Source organism: Pseudophryne corroboree, assembly GCF_028390025.1.
Source record: "Pseudophryne corroboree isolate aPseCor3 chromosome 3 unlocalized genomic scaffold, aPseCor3.hap2 SUPER_3_unloc_5, whole genome shotgun sequence".
In the NCBI taxonomy this organism is placed as follows: domain Eukaryota; kingdom Metazoa; phylum Chordata; class Amphibia; order Anura; family Myobatrachidae; genus Pseudophryne; species Pseudophryne corroboree.
In genome coordinates this window covers 3,631,858-3,644,929 of record NW_026967541.1, presented here as the reverse complement: position 1 = coordinate 3,644,929, position 13,072 = coordinate 3,631,858, and the positions used below count along the sequence as shown (strand labels likewise).

The following is a 13,072-nucleotide window of genomic DNA, read 5'->3' as shown; positions in this document are numbered from 1 at the left end:
GGACAATACTCAGAGCTTGCGCGGGACCTGTTTTTGGTTAGATCAACACAGAGGACTCGTGGACACTCGCTCAGGTTAGAGGAGAGGAGATTCCGCACAAAACGGCGTAAAGGCTTTTTCACGGTAAGGACAATACGTGTTTGGAATTCCCTGCCCGAGGGAGTTGTAATGGCGGAATCTGTCACCACCTTTAAGAATGGGTTAGATAAATTCCTATTGGATAAGGATATCCAGGGGTATGGTGCATAGTCATGCATTATAGTTACTATTTAGTCAAATCATCATGCAGAGGACACCACAAATAGGTTGAACTCGATGGACAATTGTCTTTTTTCAACCTCAGATACTATGTTACCCCACAGTCATTATTACTGCCTCAAATCACCACTGACTAGATCCCTCAGCAACAATCTGGCAATTTATTGTATCAACTTATTGCACGAATATAACCTGGTATTTATTCTGTGATTGACATTCTGGGTCCCAATACAATCGGTCAACGGTGCGCCTAGGAGACAGACTTACCTACGGTCAGACCGCACTGAGTATGCCCAAACTCGTCTGATCTTGGAACCCAAGCACTGCAGGGCCTGGTCAGTACCTGGATGGGGAACCACCAGGGAATACTAGGTACCGTAGGTATTTTACTCTCCAGCAGTTAAAACACTTTGGGGCCCAGTGCATTAACCTGGTCACAGGTTACAGCATTTACCAGATTATATCGGACTCGAGGTAGTGACCTCACTCATATAAAAATCAGATCATAGAGGATCTGTATGATTTATCTTTGTGAATGAGGTTTTATTTATTTTCGACCACTTAAATCATTATTCTGACCATAACAGGTACATTAGTACATGTGAACACCCATGTTCTTTAATTATTGATGCCAGCTCTCGTCTTCTCTTAAAGTATACATTAATAAAAGTTATGTCTTAATAATTTCATCATTTCCCAAAAAAAATTTCACGTTTTCAAGTGTGCCCAGGAAAGGCTTATAGTTGCTTTTTTTTGGTCCTTTGTTCTCTTTGAAGGACCATACTTTGTTGTTTCATAATAACAGGACACCACAGGCTACTCCCCCTGTATAAAAATAATAACAGGACACCACAGGCTGCTCCCCCTGTATAATAATAATAACAACAACAACTAGACACTACAGGCTGCTCCCCCTGTATAATAACAACAACAACTGTACACCACAGGCTGCTGCCCCGGTAAAATAATAACAGGGTACCACAGGCTGCTCCTCTTGTATAATATTAATAACAGGTCACCACAGGCTGCTCCCCCTGTATAATAATAATAACAGGACACCACAGGCTGCTCCTCTTGTATATTAATAATAACAGGGCACCACAGGCTGCTCCCCCTGTATAATAATAATAACAGGGCACCACAGGCTGCTCCTCTTGTATAATATTAATAACAGGTCACCACAGGCTGCTCCCCCTGTATAATAATAATAACAGGACACCACAGGCTGCTCCTCTTGTATATTAATAATAACAGGGCACCACAGGCTGCTCCCCCTGTATATTAATAATAACAGGGCACCACAGGCTGCTCCCCCTGTATATTAATAATAACAGGGCACCACAGGCTGCTCCTCCTGTATATTAATAATAACAGGGCACCACAGGCTGCTCCCCCTGTATATTAATAATAACAGGGCACCACAGGCTGCTCCCCCTGTATATTAATAATAACAGGGCACCACAAGCTGCTCCCCCTGTATATTAATAATATCAGGACACCACAGGCTGCTCCCCCTGTATAATAATAACAACAGGACACCACAGGCTGCTCCCCCTGTATAATAATAACAGGACACCACAGGCTGCTCCCCCTGTATAATAATAATATCAGGACACCACAGGCTGCTCCCCCTGTATAGTAAGACGCCATTACCTGATCTCCACGGACACTGGGAGGGTGCAGCAGTCGATGAAAACTCACTTCCTGTATGTGGAACGCACAGTCCGAAAGTAAGGTGGAACGCACAGGCCGAAAGTAGTGTATGATTGGCAAGGGCTGCTACCTGGTTACTGGCCCCTCCCCTCCTCTACACCACCCACAGCCCAGCCCTCTGTAATACTTCTTACCATACATGTCCTCAGTGTAGGAGGCCGGCGGCCATTTTCTTGTAGACCAGTCCGGCAGCAGCAATGGCCGTGTAGTGACGTCAGGAGCGGCGGCCATTTTCCCCTGGTCTGAGCTCCGCCTTCCTTCTATCATTCCCACAAGGCAGCAGGAGCAGAGAGCAGCCATTGCTGTGTCTGGCAGCAGGTAATGATATTATTATTATTATTCTATAGGCTGAGCAGCTCTGGTGTCAGGTTCTGTACTACAGGGGGAGCAGCCTCTGGTGCCTTGTTATAGTGCAGCTGGAGCAGCCTCTGGTGCTGCATTAACCCTGTACAGGTGGCTGACACTCTAGTGTCCTATTACTGTAATACAGGTGGCACAGACCCCGCCATTACCGTAATACAGGTGGCGCAGTCCCCGCTGTTACCGTAATACAGGTGGCACAGACCCCGCCATTACCGTAATACAGGTGGCACAGACCCCGCCGTTACCGTAATACAGGTGGCGCAGACCCCGCCGGTACCGTAATACAGGTGGCGCAGAATCCGCCGTTTTCGTAATACAGGTGGCGCAAGACCCAGCCATTACCGTATTACAGGTGGCACAGATCCCACCGTTACCGTAATTCTATATACGGGACATTACAGGTGTTGTGTCCTGTGGCATTGTGCTGTACAGGGGGAGCGGCCTGTGTTGTCATAATATACAGGGATAACATTTTGTCTTGTCATAGTATACAGGAGGAGCAGCCTGTGTTGCAATAATATACAGGGGTAGCATTCTGTGTTGTCATAATAGACAGGAGGAGCAGCCTGTGACATCCTACTCTACAGGAGGAGGAGCCTATGGTGTCCTGTTGTTGTTGTTATTATTATTATTATTATACAGGAGGAGCAGCCTGTGGTATCCTGTTATTATACGGAGGGAGCGACCTGTGGTGTACAGTTATTTATTATTATTATTATTATACAGGGGAAGCAGCCTGTGGTGTTCTATTATTATTATTATTATTATTATACAGGGAGAGCAGCATGTGGTGTCCTGTTATTATACAGGAGGAGCAGCCTGTGGTGTCCTGTTGTTATTATTATACAGGGAAAGCATTATTATTATTATTATTATTATTATTATTATTATTATTATTATTATAATACAGGGGGAGTAGCCTGTGGTGTGCAGTTATTGTTGTTGTTGTTGTTATTATTATTATTATTATTATTATTATTATTATAATACAGGAGGAGCAGCCTTTGTTGTCCTATTATTAATATTATAAAGAAGGAGTAGCTAATCGTGTCCACTTATTATTATACAGAGGCAGCAGCCTGTGGTGTTTTGTCATCATTATTATTATTATTATTATTATTATTATACAGAAGGGAGCGGCCTGTTGTGTCCTATTATTATTATTTTTTTGCAGATGGAGCAGCCTGTGGTGTCATTTTATTATTATTTTAAAGGAAGAGTAGAATGGGGTTCCTGTTGTTGTTATTAGTATAATACAGGGGGAGCAGGTTTTTGTGTATGGTTATTATTATACAGGGACAGCAGCTTGTGGTGTCCTGGTATTATTATTATTATTATTATTATTATTATTATAATACATTGGGAGTGGTGGTGATATCACAGTGACATCACTTATATCTTTAGTAATAATACAGGGACATGACTGGGGAGGTGAGGGGATCTGGGAGTGTCACAGTGAAATCACATATCTATAGTAATAATACAGGGACATGACTGGGGAGGTGAGGGGACGTTGGAATAACACAGTGATTTCACTTATATCTACAATAATAATACAGGGACATGACGGGAGGTGAGGGGATCTGGGAGCATCACAGTGACATCACTTATATCTATAGTAATAATACAGGGACATGACTGGGGTGATGAGGGGGATCTGGGAGCATCACAGTGACATCACTTATATCTATAGTAATAATACAGGGACATGACTGGGAAGGTGAGAGGATCTGGGAGAGTCACAGTGACATCACTTATATCTTTATTAGTAATACATGGACATGACTGGGGAGGTGAGGGGATCTGGGAGAGTCACAGTTACATAACTTATCTGTAGTAATAATACAGGGATAGTGTTCACTCCAGAAATAGTGTTAGGCAGTGCCCTGGACTGCAGTGGCATATGTGTGCGCGCACGGCAAAGTCACGCACGCATCCGAAAAGGTTCGTTGGCATGTAAAATAGGGTTCGTGGCCATAAAACATCATTTAAGTGGGTGGTGCAGCCCACAGACGTTACTGCAGGGGATGTGGGCGGCCGGCAGCGTCACTGTTGGAAACGTTCCCAGCACCTACGATGTGCTGGGCTTTCCCCAAGCTCACTCCACTCCCCAAGCTCACTCCACTAGCATGAATGGATGCCGTGCACACGCGCAAGGCATCTTTACATGCTGAGAAGGCAGGAAGCTGACAGCAGTTTTATCAGGATGCCGCAGAAAGGGCAGGACGGATTTTGCCCTTAAAAAATCGGGCAGGGCGTGGCGCCCAGCTTAAACAGCCTATCTTGAACACTAAGGGACATGACTGGGGAGGTGAGGGGATCTCAGAGTGTCACAGTAGCATAATTTATATCTCTAGTAATAATACATAGATTTAACTGGGGAGTTTAGGGGATCTGGGAGCATCATAGTGACATACCTTATACAGGGACATGACTGGGGAGGTGAGGGGGTTTGGGAATGTGACAGTGACATCAGTTATAGATATAGTAATAATACAGGGACATGACTGAGAAGGTGAGGGCATCTGAGAATGTCACAGTGACATCACTTATATCTCTAGTAATAATACAGGGACATAACTGGGGGGTGAGGGGGATCTGGGAGCGTCACAGGGACATCACTTATATCTCTAATAATAATACAGGGACGTGACTGGAGAGGAGAGGGGATCTGGTAGCGTCACAGTGACACCACTTATATCTATAATAATAATGGGACATGACTGGGGGGTGAGGGGGTCTGGGAGTGTTACAGTTACATTACATATCTATATTAATAATACAGGGACATGACTGGGAAAGTGAGGGGATCTGGTAGTGTCACAGTGACATCACTAATATCTATAGTAATAATACAGGGACATGACTGGGGGGGTGAGGGGATCTGGGAGTGTCACAGTGACATCACTAATATCTATAGTAATAATACAGGGACATGACTGTGGAGGTGAGGGGATCTGGGAGTGTCACAGTGACATCACTAATATCTATAGTAATAATACAGGGACATGACTGTGGAGGTGAGGGGATCTGGGAGTGTCACAGTGACATCACTAATATCTATAGTAATAATACAGGGACATGACTGTGGAGGTGAGGGGATCTGGGAGTGTTACAGTGACGTCACTTATATCTATAGTAATAATACAGGGACATGACTGGGTAGGAGAGGGGGATCTGGGAGCGTCACAATGACATCACTTATATCTATAGTAATACAGGGACATGACTGGGGAGGTGAGAGGATCTGGGAGCGTCACAGTGACATTACTTATATCTATAGTAATACAGGGACATGACTGGGGAGGTTAGGGGATCTGGGAGCGTCACAGTGACATCACTTATTTTTCATCCACTAGGGGGCACTGTAGTACTCTTGGGATATGGACAGTGTGTTAGCAGATATCGGCACATTTAAATATTTAAATGTGTAACCCTCTTCCCCCCCTCCATACTTCCAAGATGCCTCAGTGGTTTTTTTTTGCCTTCATCAGGGAAGGTCGCATCCTGGAGTCATTCCAGGGTTTACTTTTACTTTTTCTAAATATTTTTTCTTGTATCAATCACACTCCCTTCCCAGCTTATTAAGAAGCGTGGGTCCGTGAGTGTGTGCTGCTGTTGTGCAGCGAAGGCTTGTTGGTGCTTAGACAGAGAAGACCCGCTATAGACCTACATCAGCAGTAGCTGATTCAGCCATGGCTGCAGGAGCTGATGGAGCTTAGAGAGAAGCCCCGTCAGAACCTCCCCATTACACTGAGGTAAGGAGCGGGCAGTCAGCTTATGCTGCCGCCGCTCCGTTGGGCCTGTTTGTTGCTGTGATTGTGGGGCAGTCAGCTCCTGCTGCCGCCCCTCCATGTGCGGGGAACGTGTTTTGCACGAGCTGCTTACTAAGGTATAGCTTTACTGGATCAAACTCCCCCGCTTCCTGGCTCACACCAGCGGTCAGACACATACTGCCACTGGGCGCCTGTGTCGCTCCACACCTGCCCGGCTCCCGGCACCCAGCAGCGCAGCTCCAAACAGCGCTGCCTCTGCCCTCTACAATCTGCCCCTCTAGACAACTGGGAAGCGGCTCCCAGCAATAGTCAAATAATGCTGCCGCTGGGCACCTGTCAGGCTACACCTCGCAGCTCCAGAGAAGCGGCTCCCGGCAGCGCAGCTCCCATTAGCAGACAGATCACACTGCCGCCGCTGGACGCCCGACACACATCTACCCCGCTCTCCGGCTTCCACCAGTGCACAGACCACGGTGGGTATCTGCTGCTGCTGCAGGGCAGCATCACTCAGAGCCGGTGCTTGGTATACAATGCGAGAGGGTATGGGTGGAAGAAGCTAGGTGCGGCTCACTGCTTTAAGCATTGGGGGAGGTCATGGCGGTCCCTAGTTCAGCGGTTCCTCTAAATATAAGGTATGGTGGCCAGGGCTATAAGGGACAGAACAGGCTATTAAGCCTAGGTTATGAGTGCTTTTTGGGGTACATAGGTTATAGTCAGATGCACATGCTGGGACGCACCTACTTCCTGCTTCTTCCTACAGCAATATGTCAGTCCTACAACACACGGCCACTGGAGGTGGCAGGGGTGTTTAGTAGGTGGCACAGTGACCATCATAGATTTCCTCTAGAACACAGTGCGGTGCACGTGGTATTATAGACACTACAGTTATTTTCACTGAGTTGTGCGGACGTTGTCTCACTGTATTATTGTCTGTCTGTCTGCATGACAATATGAGAAACAGCAGCTTGTCTGTGATAACTGTGAGAATGTCTGAGTTGCCCACTGCACGAAAAGACCATGAGGCGGCTGAGTCTGATTCACGGATAATACCGTGTGAGCAGCCAATGTGGGCTCAGGATGTTTCTAGAACTTTGCTGGGTTACAAAGTCCATGTATAGTTCAATTTCTAAGACTGGTCATCGTTTGTCTCATAATTACATTCTGATGATTCAATGCCACATCTGATATCTCAGCATTGGGTCAGGAGTCAGATAGTGAGGTCACTAATAGCCCGAGCTATGATGATCTCATTAGAGCGGTATGCCAGCTGCTAGGTTGCACTGAAACATATGAGGTTTTATTGCTAGCAGACTATGGGCGACTGTGTTTTTCTTATTCATATCTCTGAATAAGCATTTAATAGAAGCATGGCTAAATCCAGTTAAACACTTTTCTGGGACAACGCGATTTCTGTCTAAATATCTTTTCCCACCGGCTATGACAACTAAATCGCCATCGGTGGAGTCTTCAGTTTCTAAACTTTCACTAAAATTGACTATTCTAGTCCCGGGTGCAGCTACGCTTAAAGACCCCTCGGAGAGTAAGCTGGAGGTCATGCTAAATTCCATGTATACAGCAACAGGGGTGATGCTTATAGCTGTTTGAGTTGGAGTTTACGTTAACAAGGCTGTAGTTGCATGGGTGAAACAGCTCAGGTTAGGCCTACAACAGGGTTTTCCCTCAGACCAGCTTATATTTCTTACCGATCACATTTGTGAATTGGTTGAGTATTTAGTTACGGCTTCGTTGGATGTCGGACAAGTTTATTCTTGGCTTGCGGCCCGACAGCCCCTGTGGTTTCGTTCTTGACAGGCCGAGGCAGAGTCAAATCGAGGAATAGAGTATTTGTCACAACAAATACTTCATAAACTTGTCTTTCTGTTGTACAGTGTACTAGTTCAGTACGGATGGATTGTCAACTTTAAAAAAAATAATAAATCAAGTCGTGTCACGTGTCAAAGAATTACATTTTATGAATGATTCTGATTGCGGTGGATCAACGCATTTACCTGTCACAACAGAAAGTACATGCTATTCGTCATCTAGTACTGCCAGTGCTCAAACCACGGACAGTCTCGGTGCATTTGTGCATTTCGACTGTTAAGACAGATGGGGGCATCTTTCAAAACACTCCAGTTCGGAAGATTTCACTCAGGTCCCTTTCAGCTGGATCTTCTCGCACAGTGATCCAGCTCTCATCTACAAATTCATCAGATGGTGCGCTTGTCTCCAGGGCCAGAGTATCACTACTCTTGTGGCTCCACATACACAATCTCACTGCGGGAAAAAGGTTCGGAGTCTGGAATTGGATAATTCTGATGACGGACGCAAGTCTCAAAGGTTGGGGAGCAGTGGTCCAACATTGTCAGTTTCAGGGTCTATGTTCAGACCGAGAAAGATTACTGTTAACCACTGTCCTGGAACTCTGGGCAATTTACAACGCTCTGCGTCAGGCAGTTCACTTGCTCCTGTTTCAGACTGTTCAGGTTCAGTCGGACAACGCAACAGAAGTCGCATACATCAACAAACAAGGAGGGACTCAAAGTCGCATGGCCATGCGAGAAGTTGCTCAAATCCTCAATTGGGCCGAACATCACCACGTGATATTGTTGGCGGTCTTCATTCCAGGACTGCACAACTGGAAAGAAGATTATCTCAGTCGTCAGGATTTTCCTCCAGCTGATTCTGCTATGTACAGACCTACTACAGCAGGGGTCATTCCTTTACCCCAATTTAGCGTGGCTGCGTTTTACGGGGTGGCTGTTGAGACCACTCTCAAGGCGAGAGAGCATTCCACAGTTGGTTATACCAACCATATTACGTGCTAGGAAGCCAGTTTCAGCAGCTCATTATCACAGGATTTGGCTAGCTTATATAGGTTGGTGTGAAGCTAGGATGTTTCCGAATATTTTGCTCTTTTACAGACGTGGTTAGATGGAGGACTGCGTTTAGTGACACTAACGGTGCAGGTCTCTGCCTTGTCAGTTTTCTTTCAAAGGCGTTTGGCACTTTTGCCAACAGTTCACAATTTCCTGCAAGGTGTCCTCAGAGTTCAACCTCCATTCATTCCACCTACAGCTCCATGGGACTTGAATCTAGTTTTGTATGTTTTTTCAGTCAAGTTTTGAACCCTTGCAAAACGTGCATGTTAAGTTTATAACTTGGAAAACCGTGTTTCTCTTACGTCCTAGAGGATGCTGGTGTCCACATGAGTACCATGGGGTATAGACGGGTCCACTAGGAGCCATTGGCACTTTAAGAGTTTCATAGTGTGGGCTGGCTCCTCCCTCTATGCCCCTCCTACCAGACTCAGTTTAGAAAATGTGCCCGGAGGAGCCGGTCACAGCTAGGGGAGCTCTGAGAGCTTCTTTAGTTTTATTGTTTTCTTGAAGTAATTTAGGCACAGGGAGGCTGCTGGCAACAGCCTCCCTGCTTCGTGGGACTTAGGGGGCAAGTAGTGTCCGCCCTGCGGGGTCTGAGCCACTATCTCCGATGATAGGACACTGAGCTCCTGAGGGTGATGATCGTTAGCTGCCCCAGGCGACCGCACTCTCCCGCAGTATGCCGCCACCCCCTAACAGAGCCAGAATTCCGGTGGTGAGTCAGTCACCGCCTCCCCAGACGCAGCGCTGAACGCAGGAAGATTGACAGTGGAGAGGCGGTCCGGGGCGGATACTCACAGTTGGATGCCATTTTCTGTGAGTGGTCATCCGAACACAGGTGTTTCCAGGCAAACGGAGATCGGATGTCTGACATCAAAGCCGGGAGGAACATCGCTGGATCTGTCGCACAAGCTACTTGAGAGGCTTGCCTACACTTGCCTTACACACTTTCTTAACTCGCACAACTTATTGGACCCACTTCAGTCAGGCTTTCATGCCCAACACTCCAGAGAGACGGCACTGACCAAAGTAGTGAATGATGTAGTCCATTGTTTCCCAACCACGGTCCTCAAGGCACACCAACAGTGCAGGTTTTAGCGATATCCAGGCTTTAGCACAGGTGACTTAATTAGTAGCTCAGTTATTTTGATTTAACCATCTGTGCTGAAGCCTGGATGTCACTAAAACCTGCACTGTTGGTGTGCCTTGAGGACCGCGGTTGGGAATGCCTGATCTAGTCACTGCTAGATCTAAAGCCCATTACACACTACTCATTCTTCTAGATCTCTCTGCTGCTTTTGACACTGTTGACCACTCTCTGCTCAAACAAATACTACAATCCCTAGGTCTTCAGGACACAGCCCTCTCCTGGTTCTCATCCTACCTATCTAATCGCTCTTTCAGTGTTCACTTCTCTGATTCTACCTCCTCTTCTCTACCTCTATCAGTTGGAGTACCGCAAGGCTCAGTCTTAGGTCCTCTGCTTTTCTCAATCTTTACCTCCTCTCTTGGTAAACTAATCAGCTCCTTTGGATTTCGGTATCATTTGTACGCTGATGATACCCAAATCTACCTATCCTCCCCAGATTTGTCACCACCAGTATTGGCTCGTGTCACTGGATGCCTGTCTGCTATTTCATCTTGGATGTCATCTCGCCACCTCAAACTCAACATTTCCAATACCGAATTAATTATTTTCCCACCAGCTAAGAGTAATTACCAACCTGATATCTCTATAACTGTTGACAATGCAACTATCCACCCTACCCCACAAGCTCGTTGCCTAGGTGTCAACCTTGACTCTGAACTGTCCTTTGTTCCACACATTCAATCTGTCTCTAAATCATGTTACATGCACCTTAAAAACATATCCAAAATACGCCCTTATCTTACACAAGACACTGCAAAAACTCTAATCCATGCACTCATCATCTCCCGCATTGATTATTGTAATAGTCTCCTTACTGGTCTTCCCATACATAGGCTCTCTCCACTACAATCCATTTTAAATGCAGCTGCGAGGCTAATCTTCCTCGCCAGACGTTCTTCATCTGCTGATCCGCTCTGTCAGTCCCTCCATTGGTTACCGGTATTCTACTGTGTCAAATATAAAATACTTTTACTTACATACAAGGCTATTAACCAAACTGCACCATCATACATCTCCTCACTCATCTCAAAATATCTCCCTACCAGACCTCTCCGCTCTGCACAAGATCTGCGTCTCTCATCCACATGTATTACCTGTTCCCACTCAAAATTACAGGACTTTACCCCGGCTTCACCCACTCTGTGGAATGCACTCCCACGCACAATAAGACTCTCCTCTAGTCTCCAAACCTTTAAACGTTCTCTGAAAGCTCATCTCTTCAGACAAGCCTATCAAATTTCAGACCCACACACATAACCTTCAATGCTTCCCTATCCAGTTACATCCCCTCTGTACAGTCCACATAACCTCACATTTTGTCTTCCAACATTGCTGGGTGATCATATCATATACAACCCATTAAGAACCTAGCAACCTGGGGAACCATTATGTGACAGGTAGCATCTATCCTTGTGTATCAATGCCTATTTCCCTATAGGTTGTAAGCTTGCAAGCAGGGCCTTCCTACCTCTATGTCTGTCTTTGCCCAGTTTTGTTCTATAATTGTTGTTCTAATTATAAAGCGCAACGGAATATGCTGCGCTATATAAGAAACTGCTAATAAATAATAAATAAGTAGATCCAGCCTTACTCCTAGGTTGCTGGAAACTTTTTTAGCTTAGCAGGGGTGCACAAGTGATCGCAGCCCTGCTAAGCTAAAATACACTCCCCCATAGGCGTGGATTAGTTCATCGCACCAGCAGCAAAAAATTGCTGGCTGCGATCAACTCGGAATGACCCCCATTGTCTCTACCTAGGGAAGCGCTGTGTGTGTGCTGGTTCCAAGCTCTGTGCTTCTCTGAAGGATTTTGGGGGAAAACTGTGTCTGACATTTTCCTGTGTGAGTGTGGGTTTATGTTTCTCACATAACCATGTCCAGGGATGCTGTGTCTTATGCTACAGAGGACGCTTCTTCTCCAGAAGAGTCCATTTCCTGTACCCAGGAATGTAATGTTTTGTCTCAGATTCCTTTCGGGCCGCTAAGACTAAAAAGTCCAAACCTCCTACCACCTTCTTTAGAGGAGGTCGTGCAAAATCCAAAAAACCTACACCTGCAGGTTTCCATGAGCAGAAGCCGGCTTCTGGTACATCAAAATCTTCAGCATGACGGTGGACCGCGCAGCCTGGAGGATGGACGGGTGGGAGCGAGACTCGTCTGGGTGTCGTCCAACCTGGATCCCAGGGTGCAGGATATTGTGTCCCAGGGGTATAAGCTGGAGTTTCAAGATCTCCCACCTCACCGATTCTTCAAATCAGGCTTACCAGCTTTACTGACAGACAGGGCTATTCTACAGGAAGCCGTCTAAAAATTGGAAAAGTCAGAGGTTATTGTTCCAGTTCCACCTCATCAGCAAAACAAGGGTTACTATTCGAACCTTTTCGTGGTACCGGAACCGGATGGTTCGGTCAGGCCAATTTTGAACTTGAACTTCAAAATAGAGTCTCTGAGGGCAGTCACCTCAGGTCTGGAGGAGGGGGAGTTTCTGGTGTCCATAGGTATCAAGGATGCGTACCATCACATTCCCATTTGGCCGCCGCATCAGGCTTATCTCAGGTTTGCACTGTTAGACAATCACTATCAGTTCCAGGCACTGCCATTCGGTCTCTCCACGGCACGAGGGTCTTCACCAAGGTGATGGCAGAGATGATGGTTCTCCGAGAGACAGGGAGTGAACATAATTCCATATCTGGATGATCTGCTGATAAAGGCATCGCCCAGGGAGAAGTTGTTACAGTCCATTGCTCTCATGAGTCATCTGGTCAGGGAGCACGGTTGGATCCTGAATTTTCTAAAGTCCCATTTGGAGCCGAAAAGGAGATTGTCTTTCCTGGGGATGATCCTCGACACGGAGGTGCAAAGGGTGTTTCTACCGGTGGAGAAGGCGTTGGTGATACAGTCCATGGTCTGGGATGTCTTGAAGCCTGCCCGG

The 13,072-nt window shown here is 46.3% G+C and overlaps 1 pseudogene; it reads left to right on the top strand.

Moving 5' to 3' along the window:
• The first annotated feature begins 523 nt into the window (after positions 1-523).
• Positions 524-642, top strand: LOC134984381 (5S ribosomal RNA; annotated as a pseudogene).
• Positions 643-13,072: the final 12,430 nt, after the last annotated feature.